The following is a 25,310-nucleotide window of genomic DNA, read 5'->3' on the forward strand; positions in this document are numbered from 1 at the left end:
ACTGGACAGTAATGAAGGTGACACAGGGGAACATGGGTGGCAAGTGACACAGCTATGGGAGGCAAGTGGCATACTGCATCTGGTGGCAAGCAATGTGTGGCAAATGGCACACTTCATCTGGTGGCAAGCTATGGGTGGCAAATGGCACACTGCATCTGGTGGCAAATGGCACACTGCAACTGGTAGCAGGATACGGGTGGCAAGTGGTACACTGCATCTGGTGGCAGGATACAGGTGGCAAGTGGCACACTGCATCTTGTGGCAGGATATGGGTGGCAAGTGGCACACTGTATCTGGTTGCAGCCTATGGGTGGCAAATAGCACACTGCATCTGGACTACGGGTGGCAAGTGGCACACTGCAACTGGTGGCAGACTATGGGTTGCAAGTGGCACACTGCATCTGGTGTCAGGCTACGGGTGGCAAGTGGCACACTGCATCTGGTGGCAGGCTACATGTGGCAAATGGCACACTGCATCTGTTGGCAGGCTATGGGTGGCAAGTGGCACACTGCATCTGGCGGCAGGCAATGGTGGCAAGTGACAAGCTCAGGGTTCCCACTTATTCTGCATTATGGTGAGTTGAACTATTTCATAATATATTACAATGTGGTAATAGAAAGAATGTGATTTGATCATTCTGACACCATATCCCATAGTTTGCGCAAACCAATCAATATATGCTTATTGGGATTTTTTTTTTAACAAAAATATGTAGCAGAATACATTTTTGCCTAAATTTATCCAGAAATTAGATTGTTTAAATTTTCTTTATTGGATATGTTCTAGAGCAGAATGTAAAAAATATTGTTTTTTTTTTTTCAAAATTGACAGTCTTTTTTGTTTATTGCGCAAAAAAAAAAAAAGTGGCGATCAAATACCACCAAAAGAAAACTCTATTTGTACGAAAAAAAGAACATACATTTTATTTCGATACAGTGTCAATTGTCAGTTAAAGTAACACAGTGCTGTATCGCTAAAAATGGCCTGGTCAGGAAAGGGGGGGGTAAATCTTCCAGAGCTGAAGTGGTTAAATACCTTTTTTGGGGAGCCCTCCCTGTACTTCTTGGACTTTCACCTAGATAAGAATTACATATTTGTTGGTGTACTACCTTATTACAGTGAGAAAAAGTTAAAAAATGTTGCAGGTGAAATTTTAAAAATTTGTCATGGAATGCAGGGCGCACCATTCGTCCCTCCCCCAGATACATAAATACTTATATGATAAATAATTAATTAGACACACACAATTTTTTATTGGCAAACATTTTTTGCAGCGGTACATTTATTGGTATAAATTATTTATTAATAATAAATAATATAATACATTTATTCAATTCATAAATAACTAAAAACAACTTATTTCTCCATAAATTTCGCTCAGTCATTAAGGACTCGAGTTAAAACACTTAAAGATAACCACAAGTCCCTCCTTTATTTGAAAGGGTGACAACACCACATAAAGTGCCTTGCGACAAAAGGTGGGGGAGCGTGCTGTACCGACACTGGCTCACTGATAATTACCTCAGCTGACTCCTATTTATATAATAAGCCCCAATCCTTCCAGAATGTTCTGCTATGTCACGTGGTACACCCTCTTCCCGCTCAAACTCATGTCTTAGTTTAAGACCCTTTCACACTGACGCTGTTTTCAGGCATTTTAGCGTTAGAAATATCATCTAAACAGCACCTGAAAACCGCCTCCCATTTATTTCAGTGTGTCTTTTCACACTGAGGCGGTGCGCTTGCGGGACGTTCGGAAAAGTCCTGCAACCAGGATCTTTGGGGCGGTTTGGGAACGCTGTATTAAACAGTCAATCACTTGCACTACAGCTAATACTTAGTGTTAGGCTTGTCGCTTCTGTTAATGACAAGAGTAAAAAATGTGAAAAATATATACCACAGCGCAACCAAACCTAAAGGAATAGTGATAAAAATAAAGTGCTAGTACTGTGCATAAATACGTGTACAAAAAACAACTGAAATAATATAAAATATTAAACAAGCATGTGGCCAGTGAAAGTTCAAATAAGTGTGCAAAATTGCATAAATCAAGTTCCAATTGCAAAGACTCCTTCACAAATGCTGCTGTGCTGACAATTCCCAAGGTGCTGCAATAATAATTGATATCCGCACAGATAATAATGTGCCCCCCCCAAGTGGTTAGACTCATCAGATCCAATGGACCCCTCAAAAGTACTGCGTTGTGAGTCAAACAGGCTTAGTCTGGTGACCAGGGTGATGAGACTCCAACTCCAAGATACGATTCTTCCTGTGATGTTTCAAACTCGGACATAAGGAGAGAGAGCCCACATTGTGTAGTACGTCTTGTTTATTCAGTAGAAATCAAGCTTACAATGTTCCATAGTAGAAAACGAAAGAATGTAGCATCAAAAGATAGTCAAGTTCTCAAGGTCTCACAACCTCATCTACATTCCAACGTACATCTGACGTGATGTCACGCGGCGCCGTAGTCTGCGACTGATGCGTTTCGCCCCTCCCACAGAGCATTATCAAAGATAACAGGTACGGCGCTCCCAAAACGCCCCGCCCATTGAGATGAATGGGCAGCGCTTCCAAAATGCCTGAAAAGCGATTCAGAAACGCCGCAACATGAGCGTTTTTAAACCCCTTTTTGGGGTTAAAAGCGCCCCGCTAACGGCCGCAAAAGTGCTGCTTACACAGCGTCAAAGTGCTGTTAAAACGAGCGGCACTTTAGCGCTCGCAGTGTGAAAGGGGTCTAAAAGGGCCAGCGTCCCTACAATTTTTTATCTCCTAAAGTAAATTTAAAAAAACCTAAATCAATTTTAAAAACTTGTAGGGAGGGGCGGCCGCATGCCCATAACCTCGGGCTCATATACTTTCACCCTCTTTTTCCATTCCCATAGAAAGTGGGAATTTTTTTTTCCTTTTTTAAATGCCCCTTTGTGAGTCGCTCATGCAATTTATTACAAGTACAAATATTTGATATTTTAAATGATGTCTTAATTTGTGAGATGTAAAATAGCCTGCAAATTAAAAAAAGGATAGCGTGTTACCCAACTGTGTTACAAGTGCACTAATACGGCTACAATCACTTTAAGGATGAGATCTGAAATAGAACAAGAACCAGTCTCTCCGTTAAAGTATTGTAAGCTTTAAGATTTCAAGGCAATTGACATATGTCCCTTGTGTCCCCAGGGATGGCAAATAACGAGACGCATGTAGTTCCCCACCTCTGACTCAGTCATCAAGCTGTCCTTGTGACGTGCACCAAGCTCCTGTGTGTCTGTCTGCCAGTCCAGGTCTGTGCTTGTTTGCAGCTGTTCACTTGACTGCTAATTGAAACCTTTATTCAGCCTTTGAGTGATACTAGTTGGCTTGTATTTGCCTCCCTTTTCTAAAAAAGCAACTGATCTTTTGAAAACCTGCCTCTGAGCTGAAGAAATAAAAGCAAAATCCTACCTGACACGTACATCTGCTTTGGTAAGTTTCCTTTCAGTGCCTGTCACTTATTTGCCTTATTACAGCTCTGCTTTCTGGCAGCTTTGCATAGGTCCTGGATTTGTTTTCTTGCCTTTATTTTTATGTTATTATTTTCTTACCGCTGTAATTAGGAGACACGTAAAAAGCTTCCTTCTACGTTTATTCCTGGTATTTAAGGTTTTTTGATTTTCAAAGTTTTTTTTTTTTTTTTTTCTCACTAATAAAAGTCATTAATGTAAGATAAAATAACTTTCCAGCATTGGTTATATGTGTTATAAAAGATGTCTGTTAGAAAAAAAAAAAACTACTTAAAAGTAATGTGGAATGAGTTTAATGCATGTTGCCATACATTTTTAGACACCTTGTGTTTATGACAGTCTACTCATCCAAATGCAGCATGCAATATATTTTTTCCTACCGGCTACAATGCATTGCATTGTTGGTACTAGCTCGAAATTAAAATGATGTATTTGCTCATATCTGTGCATTTTACCCTATGTTAGAAATCTAAAAAAACAAAACTGCTACCCTATTGTGGCTGTTTGCGATCTGAGATTATTTAATTGATTCTAAGGCCAGTACATAAATGCAATAACCCATAGTAATTTATCAGCAATAATGAAAATACTAAGGGAGTTGTTAAAGTGAAATCCAATTACTATGTAGAGTTGCCACCTCATCCCTTTAAAACCGAACACATATTGATTACACAGGTTCTGTGGCTGATTAAGGTGGTAATTAAACTCACTTGGTGCCTTATCTGCATTAAATTAGCCTTAAAACCTGTGTAATTCATATGGGTTTGGGTTTAAAGGGATGAGGTGGCAATCCTGTTACTATGGGTTACTGCACTTTACATACCATGAATGCTTTTTCTGCTGACTTATTCAAAGAACTATCTTTATATGTCAACATACTGTCTATGTATAATTTGGTAACAGCTCAAAGAGTAAGGATGTGCAGTAATCAACATTATCAAATAAAGAAAATGCTTTTATTATTTCAGCATAGTAGTAGTTATCTGTTGATCAATCCTGAGTGTCAGATTTTTGTGGCTTCAAGAAGTCCCCAGATAATGCCCTCTCTTAAGCTTCGTACACACGGTTCGATTGTTGTACGACCGAGCGTCTGATTTTTGTCAAAAGCCCATGTGCAGGATTTTGACTAGCATACTAACTATCCGCAAATTGTCGTTCGACAAACGCAAACTTAGCGACATACTACATGAGCCCTTTGGGCCCCTTCTGCTAATTTCATGTTAGTAAAAGTTTGTTGAGCATTGATTTGTGATTTTCAGATCGTTCTTGATCTTCAAATGACAGTTTGGGATTAGGCAGTTACATTAAAAACAGCACAATTAAAAACAACACAATGGAAAATTAACAAGGGACACCAACACAGTTGTATCTTTGATCTTAAAAACTCAGGAATAAGGCCCCTTTCACACGGACGGATAGAATGGTGCTTTTAGCTGCGGATTTTCTAATTTCCTACCGCAGCTAAAAGCACACAATGCTTTCCTATGGCCCCATTCACACACTGCGTTTAGCTGCAATTTAGATACATGCAGTTCCGTGCGGATAGAAAAAATAGAATTGACTGCGACCAGCAGCAGCTATCCGCACATAACCACAGGTAATCGCAGTGCACTGTGTCAGCTGCGGATAACAGCGCCAAACTGCTCATCGGGAAAGGAAAAATGATTTTTCCTTTCCCAATGAGCGACAAGCACGGGGATCCGACTCGGATCCCCGCCAATGCCCGGCACTGTTTGGCATGAATCTTGAGGGGGAACTCCACGCCAAATTTTTTCTCCGGCTGGAATGCTCTCTGAGACGTCATAAGGGGGCGTGGTCACTGGGTGATGTTGACCACGCCCTCTAAAACATCACAGTCCCAGCATGCCCAGGGACTGTGATGGCATAAGGGGGCGGGGTCACCTCCTATATAAGTCATAGCGGGGCGCTCAGAGAGAATTCCAGCCAGAGAGAGCGTCGTGTCAACATCAGAAGAAGAGAAGAAGGAAGAAGAGAAGAAGGCAGAAGTCCGGGCCACCGCTAGCAAAAGAGTGGCAAAAGAGTAGAAGATAGCGGAGGAGCCCGGCAGAAGAACCGGAGAGACCCCCGAAGTCGGAAGAAGACCCCCGAAGTCGGAAGAAGGCCCCCAAGCCGGATGAAGACCCCCGGAGCTGTCTAATAAATTGCTTTAAAAACCTGTGTAGTGTGTTTTTTTTTATTGACACTTTTTCCCTAGGTCAATGGGTAGGGGTACCATGTACCCCATACTCATTCACATAGGGTGGGGGGCCGGGATCTGAGGGCCCTCTTATTTAAGGGGGCTCACGGATTCCGATAAGCCCCTCGCCCGCAGACCCCGACAACCAACGGCCAGGGTTGTCGGGAAGAGGCCCTTGTCCTCATCAACATGGGGACAAGGTGCTTTGGGGTGTGGGGGGCCCGCAGGGCGCTCCCTCCCCCAAAGCACCCACCCCCCATGTTGAGGGCATGCGGCCTAGTACGGTTCAGGAGGGGGGGGGGTGCTCGCCCGTCCCCACCCCCTTTCCTGACCGGCCGGGCTGCGTGCTCGGATAAGGGTCTGGTATGGATTTTGGGGGGGAACCCCACGCCGTTTTTTCGGTGTAGGGGGTTCCCCTTACAATCCATACCAGACCGAAGGGCCTGGTATGCTCCTGAAGGGGGAACCCATGCCGGTTTTTTATTTAAAATTTGGCGTGGAGTTCCCCCTCAAGATTCATACCAAACAGTGCCGGGGGTCCAAGTCAGATCCCCGTTCAATACGAGTCGGTACCCCGTCGGGTTGCCATGGAAATGGCAAACCGCAGCTAAACACAACCACAGCTAATCGCACTGTGCAAATGCAGCTGATTACAGTGCCTGGAGTATTGAATTTCACAGAAAAAAAAACAACATGCTTTTAACTGCGGCAGAATAGCCATCCATGTGAAAGGCGCCTAATAGCGTTGTGGTAACTTCCCCAAAAACATCAAACAACAACCATAATATTAATATTATTTATATCACTACAAAACAAATGCCTTTTAAAATACGCTTGGAATAACGATATCACCAGCAAAGCAGTTTCATTATTATCCCATTAAAGAAGATGAGAATATGCGCTGCATCACGAATGTTAATTCTAGATTACGAACGGTAGTTTACAAGACCAAACTCTTCCGGGTCGTTCCTTGATTCAGATCATGTGTGTTTGTACTTTTGACTTTTGTGTGACGATTTCTGTACTGACCATCTGAAAATCGGACATTGAGCTGTCGTTCGTCAAAAATTTACTGGTCTGCTCATCCAGCTTTTGTCTTATGAAAAATGAAAATCAGATGTCAAAAGGAGCATACTAACGGTAAGAATTTCGGATGACAGGCCGTCGAACAACAATTCCCTTCCTAAATTTGCATCGCCTTAAGACCCCCATACACACTATCCAACTTTTTTTTGTCAGATTTCCTTCAGATTTACCAAAACCATGTAGTGCAAGGGCCTGCCTGATTTCATACAAACTGAATCTCCTAAGGTTTTACCTCATATTATATGGTTTTGGTAAAGGAAAAAATCTACAGAAAGTTGGATAGTGTGTATCCAGCTTAAATGTCAGATATTTGACTTTAACTAGAATTAAAGGCAAAGCTGTGTTTTTAGTTTTTTGTTTTTGGAAAGAGTAGTGAGGGGTTAGAATCATTGTCAGGTTTTATTGCTAACACTTTTATTGTTAAAGTCTCAGTAAAAAGACCTTATCATAGAGCCAACTTATTTCTAGGTCACAGAACACCCCCTTCATCAGGGCCTGAAGTGGGCTGCATGAACCATCTGGAAACAGACAGTGTGCTTTATCAATTGTCTGGTTTAAAAACAGTAGACAATATATTGTGTGCAGCATATATTGCTTCCCACGTCAAGCCCTTTTGAAGGGGGTGTTCTTTGACCCCTGAAATGCATTGGCCCTGTGATCAAATCTTTTATCCTATTTTGAAATAAATTCATATCTGGAAGACTAACTTCTGGCGTGGCGCTTCAGATGTACTCATTTGCAAACCAGCGAAACTGAAAATCTTTTGGCATTGAGAAACTGCCATCAAAGAAACTAGAAATTCATCCAATCAGTACTACTACTCCTATAGCAATTGGATAATTCTGGAGTTTCAACATGACCTTGCCGCTTTTTTTGACTGCTGTCTGTGTTAGGCAGGTTTACTCTGATTGTCCTGACCACCAACAGAGATGAGCTTGAACATCCTCCTAAGTCATCTTTTTCTGGAGCAGAATTCCACATTTGCGTTTTATTTTTAGTTCGCTTCATTTTACGTCATTCCCATCCCCCCGGAAGCTCATATAAACAAATAGGTGGGATTGGAGTAAAACAAATTGCAGATTCAAAGTTCAGTAGATGCCCAAACTCAATGCTAATCCCTTATCAGAGTAAGGGTATAGACAGGGAATCTTACAATGGGGATACTTGTTTCTGTGATATAATTTCACTTCCTGTGGAGTTTACAAGAAGGGAGGTGATAGGAAAAAAAAGTCTTACCCCCCCCCCCTCCATCCAAAATAGCTTACATGTTAACTTTTTACAGAGCTTTTTTACAGTACTTTGCTCTTGCAGCATTACATGGAAGTGTTACATAGTTGGTAAAGATAGACACCTGTCCATCCAGTTCAACCTGAGTGAGTGTGGGCGCATGTCTACAATTGTCCCTATCTCTGTGCATTGTGTCTCATTAAGATGCTTATCTATTATTATTATTTATTTAAGGTATCCATATAGCGCCATCAATTTACACAGCACTCCACACATACATCGCACACTCACATCGGTCCCTACCCTCAAGGATCCCACAATCCAAGGTCCCAACTCGCACCGATATACCAAGGCCAATTTTGGACAGAAGCCAATTAACCTATCAGCATGTCTTTGGAGTGTGGGAGGAAACCGGAGTACCCAGAGGAAACCCATACAGGCACAGGGAGAACATGCAAACTCCAGGCAGGTAGTGTCAAGGTTGGGATTCGAACCAGCGACCCTTTTTACTGCTAGGCGAGAGTGCTAACCATAACATCACTGCGCTGCCCTTTGTGTTCATGTTTAATCCCCTCTGTCAGGGTCTCGTACAAGAGAACGTGCAGGCAATGAGCTTGCATATTTTGTCTGCCATCGATCTGTTTTATGAGTCCATGATTGGCAGTCTCCCCCTCTGCACAAAATAAACAAGCCTAAGACCCATTTTACATGGGCTTTCTGATTAGGTTAATATGTCAGCTTTTCAGGTGGTCCTGTCAGAAGCTCCATGCAGGTGGATGTGTTCTTTCTCATTTTTTCCAGGACGAAACATGATGGATTGGAGGTGGTAGCCTGACACACAACCACAAACAGCTGCTGTCAAAATGCAGACAAAAACCTGAGCAGAACTTGCAGATGTGAAAGGACCCTAAGTTAGAGCAAAAGTCCAGCACAGCAGGGAAGAGGTGACCTATTTTCTACAGCATGGGTGCTCAACCTGTGGCCCTACAGCTGTTGCAGAAGTCCCATGAGGCATTGCAAAGCTGATAGTTACAAGCATGACTCCCAAAGGCAGGGGGATGATGGGAATTGTAGTTCGGCAGCAGCTGGAGGGCCACAGGTTGAGCACTTATGGTCTAGAGGTCTGTACTACCAGAATTTATCAAACCTTGGATATACTACCTAGCAAGTGATTGGTCAGATATTGATATACGGTTGCCTGAATGATGACCTTATTTCAATGTAATACTCATTTCCTTTAGTGCCACCTTTTATTGTATGTTACTGCGATGTACATTACCACATGGACATCGGTTTGATGTGTACAGGCGCAGTTCATTTTGAATAGCTTCCTAAAACACTTAGGCTCCTTTTCGCACCAATCGGGTCTGACTGTCCATTTTTCAGCTGGACCCAATGGGACCCTCCATTCTCCTCTATGGGCAGTCAGATGTAAAAAGACTTGTGTCTGTTTACCCCTGGCTACCTCCTGGGTCTGATCTGAAAAAAAACCCCTAACAGAACAGAAAGGGATCCCTTCCCCTCCATCTAACCTCATCAGATCAGCTGGTCCGTTTACATCTGGCTGCCAATGGAGCAGAGTGGGCTGTGTCCATGCCCATTCTGCATAAGTGCAGCAGAAAGGAACCTGTCATCCGGCCTTTCTGCTCAACTCAACAGGGGATCAGCTGACAAATTCCGGGCTGAGCTATCACTAAGCACCAACATACGGTGTGAAATGCGTCAGTATATCCAGCTCTGCCTTTGTACCATATGGACTGAATTTGGACTTTAATACATTTTTTGGAATAAAGGTGTTGTTCCAGTGTGCGGCTGTCCAGGACTTCTCCTTTTGCTGATTGAACCATTTCAGAGCCTGCACCTGTGAGTCTTGTTGGGGCGTGTGCTCTGGGATATCTTTTGTCTGGAGAGGTAATATCTATTGTTTTGTCAGATCAGAGCTGGTCCGTTTACATCTGGCTGCCAATGGAGCAGAGCGGGCTGTGTCCGTGCCCATTCTGCATAAGCGGAGCAGAAAGGAACCTGTCATCCGGCTTCTCTGCTCAACTCAGCAGGGGATCAGCTGACAAATTCCGTGCTGAGCGAAGCCAGATCTGGCCCCTGTGAAAGGGGCCTAATCCACCATACTACAATGTACTTGTGTCTTAGTGCAGGACAACACACAGTTGTGAGTCAACCATGTGTTATGATGTAGTGCTTTATTCCAAATGGTACAGGTTCATTTTTTCCATAAGTTGAGGTGGGCTGACAGCCTATTCAGAATGAATGGGATGCCTTAACGTAAAGCTCCTCAATGTACAAAAATAGACTTGCTAATGCAACGCATGTAAATGGGCCCTCACTGTTAGAAACTGACATGCTTTAAATGTTTATTTTCTTTGTCGATGCAATATATTTTCCTGCACAGTATAGAAAGATAAAGCGTGCAGCTAGAAATCTCACAGATCTTCAATGCCAAAAGCTAAATGTCCTTTTCTGGTTGTCTTTTCTACAGCCTAGCTGATCTGTCACCTGTAATCATTTTCATCACGCTTCCTTATTGTCTGAGAAATCCATACAAACAGCCTGACTCTGGTCAAACAGAATGTTTGTTTTGGGCTCTTGTGTGTGAGGGATGATTATTTAAATAAAAAATCCAGTATAAGTCCCTGTTCACACCTGTGCATTTATGTGTGATTAAAATAATCCTCCTTGCTGCATCTTTGATTAGCTTTCATGAATACACACGTTCTACAGAGCTCAGTGATAACGTGCCTAAAATGCAATACACTGCACAAATGTGAACCAGCCCTAAGACTGGGTTCATGCCTGTGCATCTGTGTTTTTTAGCTGTTTTTGAGGTGTTTTGATGTGTTTGTTTATGTGCTCCCATTACAGTTTATGGGGGTCAAAATGCGTTATGTCACAACAAAAGAAGCAAAACTGAGAAGAAAAGAACTTAAAATGGTTGTAAAGCCACTGTATCATAAACATACAATCCCCTCCGTTAGCTAACATTATGTGTCTGCATGTCTGTGCTTTATAAAAAATTGCAGATTTCGACCATATTTCAGAGTGTCTCCCAGCACTCACATGACTGCACGGTTCTCTCCACTCCCAGGCAGACAACTACAGCGGGAGGGGCTGAGGACTTCCACTGACGTCAGCCGGGAGGAGAGAGCCAAGCGGTCACGTGAGCTCCAGGAGGCGCTGTGAAATAAGGTAGAAATTGGCATCAGTTTTTATAAAGCACAGACACTGGAACACATAATGTTCGCTAACAGAGGGGATTGTATGTTTATAATACAGGTATTTTAGCGGCAAGAAGGAAAGGGACGGGGAGCAGAGCAGCACAGGCTAGCTGACAGGCAGGGAGGGAGGGGGAGAGGTGGACAGAGGAGAGCCGTGGCTGACAGAGGCATGTAAACTGACTACGGTGTCAGGGCTCAGCAGCCATGATAAACCATGGTCAGTTTACAAGGGAGAGGGCAGAGCCAGGCAGGATCAGCCAGGTATTTCAGGTTATACAATGGGCCAAATTACACAGCACAATCACTGTGCTGTTATGCATGCTTTAAGGGAACAGGATCAATTTTTTTTTTATTTTTTATTTTTTTTGGGGGGGGTTGGCATTGTGGAGTAAAATTTTGAGCCCACTGCTGCTACATGGAGTGGCCCCCATTATCTCATGGGTCCATGGTTTATTGGTAACACTTAGAAAATGCACCTAAAACACAACGCAACTAACCTAAACCCACAAAGTTATGAACTAGCCCAAAGCAATTAGTAACGGAAGTCCATTGAATGCACTTTGGTAAGAATATAAATTCTACATATAGGATAATGGTAGCCGCTGCATGATAGTGTGAGTGTGTGTGTGTGTGTGTGTGTATATAGTCAAAAAAAGTTAACCTGTGTATGATTTTCTATAGTTATATACTCAATACCCTTTTATGGTGTGGCACCCTCTTGTGTGCTACTAAAAGCGTAGTGTAGGTAAAACCATTTGGCTGGCTCTAGGATTAAAACCTAAGTCACTGAATCTGGGTCAGGGCTGAATGACTCATCCTGACAGCTCTCTGGTGCCTCCCCCTGGTATCTGGAATATTAGAGAACGTTCTAGATCTAGTGGGCGGAGGTGAGGAGGAGCTGTCATGAAGATTTATTGAACCTCAGCCAATCCTCATGAGTGGGCTGGCAGGGGACTGAGAAATTCCCATAAATAAACACAAGCCATGCTAGCAGGGGGGTTGAGCGGAAGATGAAGTGCTGAGGAGAGGCTCTTGGTGGTCCTTGAGGGACCCCTGTCAGGGATGGGTTTTACTTCAGGCTGGAGCTCAGGATACCTGGCCTGGAAGGATCTGGAGGGATTCATGCTGGAGTCATTGGGAGAGAGCAAGCAAAGACAGTGAGTAATATCAGCACAGTGCAGGGACAACACAAGGGGAGAGACTGTCAGCTACAACAAGACAACGTTGTGTTCAAGTCTTCATCCTTGCCCTGGGGAATCTCCAAGTTGCTAGCAGGAGGTGTCTTGTCATACAGGAAAATGCACCAAAAACGCTTATACATGTGTTTTTCATGTGTTTTTGATGTAATTCTATTGCAGTCTATGGAGCCAAAAATGCACCTTGCTGTGTTTTTAAAAAAGTTCCTGCACCTTTCTAAAAATTGCATCAGTGGAAACTACATATATGTGAATGTAACCCATAAGAACTAATGTTAAATTGACAGTAGATTATTTCTGCAAATCTGGAAAAGCACTGCAAAACACATAGGTGTGAACGTAGCCTTTCCGTTTTCTGTGCGCTTTTAAGTGCATTGCGGTGCAAATGAGCCCTGATATTTGCCTAGGCTGAATGCACCTTTCAGTCTGCTGCAGACAAGAGGAAGCATTTTCACATGCCCCCCCTTCAACCCAATCCCAGTGATCAGATAGCAATAATGCAACACTGTAGCAAGTCACAAGGTGAGAAGGAGATCAGTGTTTACAGAGACAACCTGCAAAGATAACAGGATTTAAAGAGGAAGTAAACTTCCTCTGCTTACATTTACCTATAGGTAAGCCTATAATAAGGCTTGCCTATAGGTAGTGAAAATATCTCCTAAACGTGCACCATTTAGGAGATATTTAGTATACATGCAGACAGTGATATCACTGGCACATGCACTCTGAAGGAATGGGCACGGATGCCTTTCCTTCCGACCTCCGTGCCGTGAACGCATGCGCGGGAGTGATGTCATCGTGGCTCTGGCCAATCACAGCACCAGAGCCCGCGGACCAGGAAGAAACTCAAGGAAAAATGTCAGCTGTCTCAGAGATGTGCGGGCGTCACTGAGAGAGCTTCGTTCTAAGGTAAGTATTGCATAATGAGCTAGTATGTGATGCATACTAGCTCATTATGTCTTTTTGTCTTGCAGGTTTTTTTTTTTTAAACAGGGTTTACAACCTGTAAAAAAGCAGTATATATAAAACAATAAAATAGTGATAATACACTACAAACAGCGCTAATGTTGAGCAAGAAACATATAATCATGTGGCCAACTTCACACGAAAGTCCTTTGATGCCGCGTACACACGATTGGACTTTACAGCAGACTTGGTCCGGCGTACCGGATTTCGTCGGACAATTCGATCGTGTGTGGGCTCCAGAAGACTTTGTTTTCTCAAAAGTTGGACGGACTTAGATTTGAAACATGTTTCAAATCTATCCGACGGACTCGAGTCCGGTCGAAAAGTCCGCTCGTCTGTATGCTAGTTCGACGGACAAAAAGCCACGCTAGGGCAGCTATTGGCTACTGGCTATCAACTTCCTTATTTAAGTCCGGTCGTATGTCATCACGTACAAATTCGTCGGACTTTGGTTGATTGTGTGTAGGCAAGTCCGTTCATTCAGAAAGTCCGTCATAAAGTCCATCAAAGTCTGCCGTAAAGTCTGCTCGTGTGTACTCGGCATAAGAGTAGTGAGGAGTTTGGAAAATGGTTCAGAGAGTGTTCATAGGTGATCATAAAGCAGAGTCTCAGTGTGCACCTTCCACCGGTCAGTTTAATTCCACCATGTGAGAACACACTCCCCCCAAGGGGTTAAACTCACCAGAGCTGAAAGATAAGTAAGCCTCCAAGGGAAGAAAACCTCTTAACCAAAACTGCTACCAACACCATTCACAGGGGATCAGGGCTCCAAATAAATCAATGACAAAAGAAAAGCGCACATAGCGTAATCCCATTTATTAAAAGAAGCCCATCACATCTCACAAAACCCCCCTCAATAAATATACGTACACAACACTGCAATCAATCAAGCAACGGAAGCGTGTAAACTGTGCACTTCACCGTTCCGGAGATCAACCGGTTCAAAGCCCCCTATATAGGGTTTACAACCTCTTTAAATGACTGTCATCTGAGCCAGCATCACAGTGCAGTAAGTAGATACTGGCCCCTGGATTGTGTCTAAACAAAGAAGGTGTCAGTCTATTGAGGGGTGGGGGGGGGAGAGCAGAGGGTATTGTGATATCTGCCAAAAGCAAAATTTCTACAAAACAAAAATCTGGCCCTAGGCCCACTTTAAAAAAACAAACATGCATACTCAACAAGATGGCTGCAGCATTGATCCGATACTGCATCTGCCCCCCTATCCTTCAGTGAGCAGCCAGTTATGACTGTCAGTCAGTGGCTCTCTGCTCTGTCCCCCCGCGCTCATTGGAGCGCTGGCCTGTGGAGGGGGCAGAACTGGCTGCTCAGCATCTCAGGGGCTCGCTGAGAGGCCGAGCCAGCTGCCTGCCTGACATTATTTCCGCGGTCTCTGCAGTGCCTGTAGACATGCACAGAACAAAAAAAAATTTTTTGTTTCGATTTTGTTATTTACATAAATTTGTTTAGTTAAATTTGTTTTCGGAATTTGTTTTGTTCAAATTCTATTAGAATATTCCGAACGCAATTCGACCGAATTCGGAAAATTCGAATAGAATTTGAATTTGAAAAGAATTCCATTTGAGTTTGACTTAATTCTATTCGAAATTCTAATTTCAGAAGATGGTTATATTCTTTCTATACTATTCTATTCATTTGTTTTTCTCTATTCTTTGCTATTCTTTTCTATTCTATTATATTCTATTCTAATTCAAATTTATTCTATTTGAAATTTGAATTTTGAAAAATGGTTATATTCGTTCTATTCTCTTGTTGTGTTTTTTTGTTTTGTTTTTTATTCTATTCTTTTATATTCTAATCTTTCTTTTTTAATCTATTTTATTATTATTCTTTTCTAATCTATTCTATTTGAATATTAATTTATTCTATTTCAGTTTCAGACGATGGTTATATTCTTTCTATTCTGTTCTAATCTATTATTTTCTGTTCTATTTGAATTTAAATTTATTCTATTCGAATTTTGGGAAATGGTTATATTCTTTCTATTCTGTTCTAATCTATTATTTTCTGTTCTATTTGAATTTAAATTTATTCTATTCGAATTTTGAGAAATGGTTATATTCTTTCTATCTTATTCTGTTCTATTGTTTTTTCTATTCCAGTTTGAATTTATTTTATTTGAAATTCTAATTTCCGAAGATGGTTATAGTCTTTCTGTTCTATTCTGTTCTATTACTTTATTTTCTATTCTCTTTTTATTTTGTTTGTATTTTCTATTCTATTTTGTTCTGTTTTACTCTACTCTTTTATTTTCCATTCTATTCCTTTATTTTCTCTCCTATTTTTCTCCATTCTTTTATTTCCTATTCTATTCTTTTCTATTCTTTTCTATTCTACTCCTTTATTTTCAGTTCTATTTGATTCTGTTCAGGAATTCGAATACGGTTCAAATTGAATTAGCAAATGTTTAGAATTTGATTCTATTTCGAATTTCATCTGAAATTTTGTTTCCGACATGCACTCCTATGTTCCCCAGGAGAAGTAAAAAGCTGAAAATCAATTTATGTGTGGCCCCTGTGGTTGAACAGAATTTGATCTATTTTATCAGCACTACCTGCTATGGACTCCAATGCTGATTAGTGTATTCTGATGGTAGGGAAGTCTCCCTGCTGTCACAGTACACTAGCTCAGTGGGAAAGATTTCCCATTCACATAGAATATGTGGATAGGGGGGATTTGGGATAGGGGAAATCTATGGGCTTCCTTATTGTTCTCATCATCAATGTCACCGAGAAAGTGAATATACATCCAACATTTGCAGTTGCTACCTAAACAGGAATATTGGGGGAATCTTTCTATGGGAACCATTGTTCTCATGCCAGAATTCCTTCCCATTGGAAAGATATCCTCTCACTTTAATCTACCGGAAAGGAAGTGTAAATAAATCTCCCTCAGACACTGTTCATTTAAAAAAATCTGATTTGAGGTTTTACGCCCAAAATATTAATAAAAAGAAACGTTTTGTCTTTAAAAAGGCCAAAATGATATTCCAATAACTGTAAAATGGAATATACAATGCCATATTTATTAAACCTTTTCTTTTAACTCACCCATCAAGTTTTAAAGCTGAGTTCCCATTATGTCTTTGCGGTAATTCTTCCCACACAATGTTCTTAAGTACATAATACATTACTTGTTTTGTACAGATATGAGGACACCTATGATCTCGTATGAAGTGGAGCTTAGAACAAAACATTGCTTGCATCATTTGCTGATACAGCTGACACTTGTTTACGTTTGTCAATTTATAGATTAGGGTATTTGTGTTATAAGTCAAGGATATAACTTTCCATATGTGCACAAACATCCAAAGTGAGAAGTGTCTACGACAAAGTTAAAAGATATCTACAGGTTTGTTTTTTTAAAAAACAAACATGTCATACTTGCCTCCTCTGTGCAGTTGGTTTTGCACAGAGTGGCCCCGATCCTCCTTTTCTGGGGTCCCTCAGTGGCGTTCCTGGCTCCTCCTCTTTTCGAGTGCCCTGTTGGAGAGCCACTCTCCCTCGGGGCACTTGTGCGGGTGCTAGGGTTGCCACATCATCCCTTTAATCCAGGACACGCATTAATGACACGGGTTCTGTGGCTGATTAAGATGGTAATTAAACTCATTTGGTGACTTATCTGCATTAAATCAGCCTCAGAACCTGTGTAATTCATATGAGTCCTGGATTAAAGGGATGGCGTGGCAACCCTAGCGGGCGCGCTCCTGAGTCCTGCTGCTGCGTTCATTGACACAGACAGCAGGACTCGGCCCCGCCCCCGCCCCCGCCTCCTGCTTCATTGGATATGATAGACAGCAGTGGGAGCCAATGGCTGCCCTGCTATCAATCTATCCAATCAGGACCCGAGACACCGGCTGGAGCAGGTGTGCTCGTCCCCATCACTGGAAAGACCGGGTTCAGGTAAGTAAAAGGGAGGTTCTGGGGGGCTGCTGCATCACAGGAGGTTTTTCACCTTAATGCATAGAATGCATTAAGGTGAAAAACCCTGAGGATTTACAACCCCTTTTAGCTAATCCCTTTTTTATGAAGATCGTTCTTTCATGCGCTTTTTTGTTTTTTTTATCAAGCCCTGTGAATGTATGCTGCATAGGGATTATTAAACGAACCGTTGCTGCTGTTGGATCTAGAGTAAAATTATATGTATAAATTACATATAATAGATTCAATAGATAGATTCAATTTCACACACTTGTCATAGCTGTGTGTTATGCCAAGATGCAAAGAGTCTTTGAATGAGAGCAACTGTAGAGTTTTGTACTGTGTTAGCATTCCATTAACCACTTCAGCCCTGGAAGGATTTGCCCCCTTCCTGACCAGGCCATTTTTTGCAATCTGGCACTGTGTTGCTTTAACTGACAATTGCACGGTCATGCAATTTTGTGCCCAAATAAAATATAGGTCCTTTTTCCCCACAAATAGAGCTTTCTTTTGGTGGTATTTGATCACCTCTGCGTTTTCTATTTTTTGCGCTATAAAACAAAAAAAGAGACACTTTTGAAAAAAACACAATATTTTGTACTTTTTTGCTATAATAAATATCCCAAATTAAAAAAAAAAATACAAAAACTAATTTCTTCATCAGGTTAGGCCGATATGTATTCTTCTACATTTTTTTGGTTAAAAAAAATCGCAATAAGCATATAATCATTGGTTTGCGCAAAAGTAATAACATCTACAAAATAGGGAATTGATTTATGGCATTTTTATTATTAATTTTTTTTTAAATTAGTAATGCAATTTTTAGCAGTACTGTGACATTGCAGTGGACAGATCGGACACTTTTGACATTTTTTGGGGACCACTGACATTTATACAGCGATCAGTGCTAAAAATAGCCACTGATTACTGTATAAATGTCACTGACAGGGAAGGGGTTAAACACTAGGGGGGCGATCAAGGGGTTAACTGTGTTCCCTAGGTGTATTCTAACTGTGGGGGGGGGGGGCGACTGACTAGGGGAAGAGACTGATTGGTGTTCCTACTTAGGAGCACATGATCTGTCTCCTCTCCCCTGAGAGAACCGGGATGTGAGTTTACACACACATCCCGGTTCTCGCTCTGTCAAGAGCGAACGCGGGTGCCCAGGGGTCATTGCGCCCACCAGTCACGCGCATCAGCTTCGGGGACACACTGTGGGGGGTACACGTGCCTGCTACAGCGTCTTAAAGAGGCGACGTACAGCTACGACGGCTCGCACAACAGTGCCAACCTGCCGCAGTATGACTGCGGCGGCTGGTCGGGAAGGGGTCACAGTAGTATTTAACCCTCAGTGTTTTTTCTAGCTTAGCACATTGAGCACAATAAAAAATAAACATTTCCTAGTAAAATATTTGCTAAGATTCCTAACCCAGTACTTATAGCTTACACATTTCAATGATCTGCTATCTCACTGCTGCTTCCCAGAACTTCTGATCTTTACAGGAAAGATTTAACAGTGGATGGTTCAGTCTCAGGTCAGTCTGTTAGCTTGGAGAAGGGGGAGGAGCAGGAGGAGCAACCCTAGACTACAGGACTGTGTGTTTATATTGATGCACAAAGTGTAGGAAGACACATCTAGTCCCTGAATGCAAGAGTGACTCCATTGGATGCTGCAAGAGGAAGAAGCCACTCTGAAACAGTTGTCACGGCTACACATTAAACTGGGACATAGGCAAGGATTAAAATATGAACTTGTTTACTTCTAGCTGTTTACTAAGTGATTCAATCAGCTGCTGGAAGTGCTTAAAAATGAAGGTTTATCACTTTATTGCATGAAGATTTTAAGCAATAGCCTTTAGCGGCTAACTTAAAGCGATTGTAAATGATCACCTTGTAAAACAACCCATTCAGTTTAAAATAGAAATGAAAGGCAAAACATTTGTATAGATATAAAAATTACAATATAAATACCTTTTTTCCCTTTTTTATAAGTGATTACATTGCCTCTGTTCTCAGCTGCATAAGAGCTAAGGGGGGAGAAGCAGCAGCACACTGAGCTTACCAGTGAATGGCTGTGCATGGGGGGGGGGGTGTCAGGACAAGTCTGATCATTGGAGGAGAGTACACGCAGTTCCCAGCACAGCTTGAGAACTGACCACGGCATGATCCACCATGTCTTCAGGACCTGGCAGAGACTTGTGGTGTGTCTGGGTATACTGGGCATTAAAACTGTGCTACGATTAGCTTCACTCCTCTTGCTTGGGATGTGTGATGTGGTCATCCCAGGAGCCAGTGGATGGTCGAACGATGCAAACCTGTTCTCTACCAATTCTGTTGGGGGGGCGCAGAGGAACAAGAGGGGAGAAGTTAAATATACTGGTGACTCGCTTTGAAAAAAATCCAAACCTGCTGCATGTATACAGTAGTGTCAATATAACTGCAACAGCCTCCCAAACTAACCTGTCAAGGTCAAATTCCAGTTCCAATCATCAGAGCTTGCTGCTATGCCACACTTTTATTGGCCATCCCTATAATAGACAGCCTCAGTGACCAATAAGAATGTGCAGAAGGGGCAAGCAAGCCAGTTGGAGAAGCTCTGCATATGGCCATGCCAGGGGGGTTTGGTAGGCCGTTGCAGGTACAGTATGTGCTGACACCTCTAGGTGCCTAATCTTTATACCTGTAGGTCTGCTTTATGAAAAAAGTGCAATATGCTTTTAGGCATCCTTTGCTATGGAAAATCTTGGACTATTCAGATAAAAAATATTTGCCTAACAAGGACACAACCATCTTGCAATTTTTCTCAACCAGTGAATCATTACAACTAGGGTTGCCACCTGTACGGGAATGTCCTGGACAGCCCGGGTTTTGATCACTGTGCCCGGGTTTCTGTTCTCCTGAAACCTGGACACAGCAGCATATGCTAGACGTTCTAGCCGTTGTGGTTGTTGTTCATACCCTCCTGGGGGGGGGGGGGGTGCTGATATAAATAAGGACTCTGAGCTAATGGGGTCTCTAAAGGGGGGGGGGTACTGCTAATCTAATATTGAGGGACTCTAATCCAATACAATGGGGGTATCACTTTGTAAGAAGGGTTGCTGATCAGTGGCGTTGCTACGGGGGGGGCTCATCCACACCATAGTTGCCACTGGTCCTGATATAAGGTGATTCTGAACTAATGGGGGATGCTAACTGCTGATTTTACCACCATTATATCAGAGTCACCTTATATCAGCACCCCCGTCCGCTGTCAGCATTCTCCCAAACCACACTACTGTGATCACTGAATCACTGGAGAAAGCCGATTACAAGGATACAGAGTGGTGGGAAACTCCAGTGAACTGTCAGCCTGCGACTAATCACAGCATTTTGGAGGCTTAACCACGCCTCCATCATCAGAGGCTGACAGCTCACTGGTGTTTCCCACAGCTCTCTCTATCCTTGTACTGGCTTCCTCCTGCGATTCAGTGATCAGAGCAGCGTGGATCGGGAGAATGCTGACAGCGGACTTCACAGAGACTGTGATCTATGCCTACCGCTCTGTCACGTGCGAGTGCAATACAGATTGTTTTCAAACATTTCATTTAAGAAAACTTACTGCACCAGTGGTTACCTGGCACCTCTCTCTCCCTTCCATTTTGTCTCCTCTGTAATTGTGATGATAAAAATGATAAAAATTTCACATGGTTACAGTGTAGCATGACTGCGCAATTGTCATTCAAAGTGCGACAGCTCTAAAAGCTGCAAAATGGCCTAGGCAAGAAAAGGGGTGAAAGTGCCCTGTAGGTAAGTGGTTAAGACAGCTTTCATAGGGAACCATTGATTTGCACACATCATGCGACATGTGCTCCCAAAGTCGGAGTGTATGTCGCACCAGTGTGAACCGGGCCTTAGCAAAGATGTCAGAACCAGCAGTCAATTACCGTATTTATCGGCGTATAACACGCACCGGCGTATAACAGGCACCCCAATTTAGGAGGGAATTTTAAGGAAAAAAAAACTTTTAGGAGGGAAGTTGAAGGGAAAAAAACTTACATTTAAATGCCCATCATTGCAGCCTTCTCAGTGCAGCCTTGCCCCAGTGCAGCCATGTCAGTGCAGCCTTGCCCTAGTGCAGCCTTGTCAGTGCAGCCTTCCCCAGTGCAGCCTTGTCAGTGCAGCCTTCCCCAGTGCAGCCTTCGATCCTCTATCCCTGCCATCCTGGTCTTCAAAATCGCCGACCGCGATTTGAAAATGGCGCCGCCGGCGCCGAAATACACAGAGCCGGTCCTCGGCTCTTCCCGGCGGCTCTCGTTCACTTTCGGCTCCACTCGTAGTCCCGAGCGGAGCTATCTGAACTCCGGGACTGCGAGTGGAGCCGAAAGAGAACGAGAGCCGCCGAGAAGAGCCGAGGACCGGCTCTGTGTATTTCGGTGCCGGCCGCGCCATTTTCAAATCGTGGTCGGCGATTTTGAAGATGTGACAGCTCGGGATCGCAGGGGATCGGCGTATAACACGCACCTGCGATTTTCCCCTGATTTTAAGGGGAAAAAAGTGCGTGTTATACGCCGATAAATACGGTAGATATATTGGTAACCTGCTAAGTAGGTATCTTAGGACTGCTACTTTTAAACTTTGGGTAGGTATTTTAGGGTTGTTACTATTAAACTTTGGGTAGGTATTTTAGGGTTGTTACTATTAAACTTTGGGTAGGTATTTTAGGGTTGTTACTTTTAAGCTTTGGATAGGTATATAAGGCTGGATTCACACTGGTACGACAAATGCTCCGACATAGGGAGCTCATGTCGCATGACGTGTGAAAATCTATTTTTCCCTATGGGAGCCGTGTTAGCTCAGTCCGACTTAAAAAATTTTCCCTGCACTACTTTGGTCCGACTTTGATTCTACTTCAGCCCTTTGATTATCACTGAAGTCTTGACTGATCCGACTTTGGCATGCTACTTGTGCTCTGAAAATCTTGAAGGTGAACTCCACGCCAATTTTTTTTTTTTTTTTTTTAAACGGCATGGGTTCCCCCTCCAAGAGCATACCAGGCCCTTCGGTCTGGTATGGATTTTAAGGGGAAACTCCACGCCAAAAAAAATGGCATGGAGGTCCCTTCCAAAATCCATACCAGACCCTTATCCAGGCACACAGCCCGTCAGGTCAGGAAAGGGGGTGGGAACAAGCAAGCGCCCCCCCCCCCTTCTGAACCGTACCAGACCACATGCCCTCAACATGGGGGGGTGGGTGCTTTGGGGCAGGGGGGCATGGGTACCCCTACCCATTCACCTAAAGAAAAAAGTTTTAAAAAAAAAAACACGTTACACATGTTTTTAAAGTAATTTTTATTAAGGCAGCTCTGTCATCTCTTCCGATCTCTTCTCCCCTCTCCGGCTCGCCTCCTCCGCTGACGTCTTCTGCCTCTGCCGGTTATTCTCCCCTCTCAGGTTCTTCTCCATTCTCCGCTGATGTCTTCTAGCCCTCTCCGGTTCTTCTCCCTCTGTCCGCTGTCTTCTGCCTCTGCTGGGTCTTATCTGCTGTCTTCTCACTGTTTTTGCTGGGTCTTCTCCTCTGTCTTCTCCCTCTGTTCTTCTTCCGATGTCGATGCTACGCTCTCGCCCGCTCTAATGCTGGATGCGGGGTGTGCCACTACTTATATTGGCATGGGGCGGGGTCACCTGGAGGCCCCGCTCCATATGATGTCACTGCCCGGGGCATGATGGGCAGTGACTTTATAAGGGGCGGGCCTCTGGTGACCTCGCCCCATGCCAATATAAGCGGAGAAGACCCAGCAGAGGCAGAAGACAGCAGACAGAGGGAGAAGAACTGGAGAGGGCTAGAAGACATCAGCAGAGAGCGGAGAAGACCCAGAGAGGGGACAAGTACCAGCAGAGGCAGAAGACGTCAGCAGAGGAGGCATAAGAGCGGGAGAGGGGAGAAGAGAACGGAAGAGACAACGGAGCTGCCTTAATAAATTACTTTATTACTGCCCAAAAGCACCCACCGCCTTATGTTGAGGGCATGCGGCCTGGTACAGTTCAGGAGGGGGGTGCGCTGACTCGTCCCCACATCCTTTCCTGACCTGTGTGCTCAGATAAGGGTCTGGTATGGATTTTGGGGGGACCCCAATGCCGTTTTTTCGGCGTGGGGGTTCCCCTGAAAATCATACCAGACCGAAGGGCCTAGTATGCTCTTGGAGGGGGAACCCATGCAGTTTTTTTTTTTTTAATTATTTGGCGTGGAGTTCCCCCTAAAGATTCATACCAGACTGTGCCTGGTATTGTCGGAGATCAAAGTCGGATTCCTGTTCATTGAAGTCGGACGAATGTCCGACTTCAAGTCGCAGGGCAAAGTCAGATCCAAAGTGGTACGACTGTGGTGTCATACAAGTGTGAACCCAGCCTCAGGGTTGTTACTTTTAAACTTTGGGTAGATACTTTAGGGTTGCCACTTTAAGAGCCGGTTCACACAGGGGCGACTTGTCAGGCGACCTAGCCGCCTGACAAGTCGCCTCCCGTTCTGTACAATGGAACCGTTCTAATAGGAGCGCGCTCCGACTTAGAAAAAGGTTCCTGTACTACTTCGGGGGCGACTTGCATAGACTTCTATACAGAAGTCGTTTTGCAAGTCGCCACGGAAGTCGTTTGCAGGTCGCAAAAGGCGACCTGCAAGTCGTGCCGCCCCTGTGTGAACTGGGGCTAACTGAAGTCTGTTTTTTTTTTTTTTTTACATTAGGCCCACTATTTAAATTTATATCCCTATTTAAAAACCTTGAAAGTAACTCTGGTTATTGCACGTTGTTCTAGTAATGTTTGTATACGCATTTCTAAAACACAAATAATGTCAATTTTAAATTTATTATTGTAAAGCCTTTTTTTTTAGGAAGTACAAACTACAAGATGGAAGGAGTCTGTAGAAAGTATTTGCACTTCATTAAGTTGACACATTCTCTCAAGCATGCAGTTGAGCCGTGTTTGCAGGTGCAGCTAATGAAAGGAATTGTATGGTAGTAAATGATAAGGTTCCGTTTTTGGCATGTGTCTAGCTTTGTACTACACTGAAATGAATAATGCACACACCAGTAGGCATTTAAGTGCTGTTCGGTATAAATGTTCCTATTTTATATGTGTTGCTGCTCTTGATTTTGCTAACCATGCATAAATTGTTTACCACTCCTAAGAAATGTTATATTTTATCCATTTGGATTTTTTTTTACCCTGCTAAAAACAATCTCTAGGAAAATAGGACTCTATAGGCCGGTTCACACTAGTGCGATGCCAGACATTGCATGTGATTCGCACTGCATTGCTGTGCAGATCACATGCGATGTCTGTGCGATGCAAATTCAGCCATACAAACTGGCTGAATTCGCATTGCATTTGGACCAAACTCGCGCAGGACCCTTTTTTTTGTCTGCACCCACGCAATCCGATTCTGCAAATCATGATGTGTTTTGCAAACTGATTGCGGGATGTTGTTAACTTAACATACACTCCGCAATCAGTGAACAGGTTGCGATTTAAATGCAGTGCGGATTTACAGCAAATTCGCTGTGAATTCACACCGCATCTAGTGTGAACCGGCCTTTTTAAAGATTGTTTGTTCTTTACTATATATATTAAATCAGAAGTATAGGAGAATGTTACTATCTTTTGTGGCTTAGCATACTTGACAGGAGGTTAAGGCTCAGCTCTAACTCCACCTTGTAAAATGAAATGTGGGTCTGCATGTAAGATAATAAGAAGAAGCTCCGGCTTGGTGTACAATAGTGAATAATGATATTGCCGCCACCCAGTGGGTGCACTGAGAACTTATCTTCAATTATTTATTCTTTTCATGATTCCGAAGTGGTCTCTGTTATTGCCTTGTATTTTGTTCCATAATTTTGATTCTGTACTGTATTACTAAGTATATGTAACAGTTTTGGACCCCTCTATAATGCATGGACTTGATTGGCTGGTGAGGACTTGTTGACAGTCTTAAGGGC

At 43.1% G+C, this 25,310-nt stretch overlaps 1 protein-coding gene across 3 annotated transcripts in view; it reads left to right on the forward strand.

Moving 5' to 3' along the window:
* The first annotated feature begins 3,224 nt into the window (after positions 1 to 3,224).
* The window catches only part of RPH3AL (rabphilin 3A like (without C2 domains)), a 290,823-nt gene continuing 268,737 nt past the window's right edge, over positions 3,225 to 25,310 (forward strand). Inside the window, exons 1-2 of one of the 3 annotated variants that reach the window (XM_073615154.1) lie at positions 3,225 to 3,463; positions 11,112 to 11,212. The gene's annotated coding sequence lies outside the window, so the exon portion shown is untranslated. Of the gene's footprint in view, positions 3,464 to 9,782; positions 9,923 to 11,111; positions 11,213 to 25,310 lie in introns of those variants that run through there. The other 2 variants (XM_073615153.1, XM_073615156.1) reach the window with 2 other exon arrangements.

The sequence above is a fragment of the Aquarana catesbeiana genome, linkage group LG02 (genome assembly GCF_042186555.1).
Source record: "Aquarana catesbeiana isolate 2022-GZ linkage group LG02, ASM4218655v1, whole genome shotgun sequence".
NCBI lineage: Eukaryota > Metazoa > Chordata > Amphibia > Anura > Ranidae > Aquarana > Aquarana catesbeiana.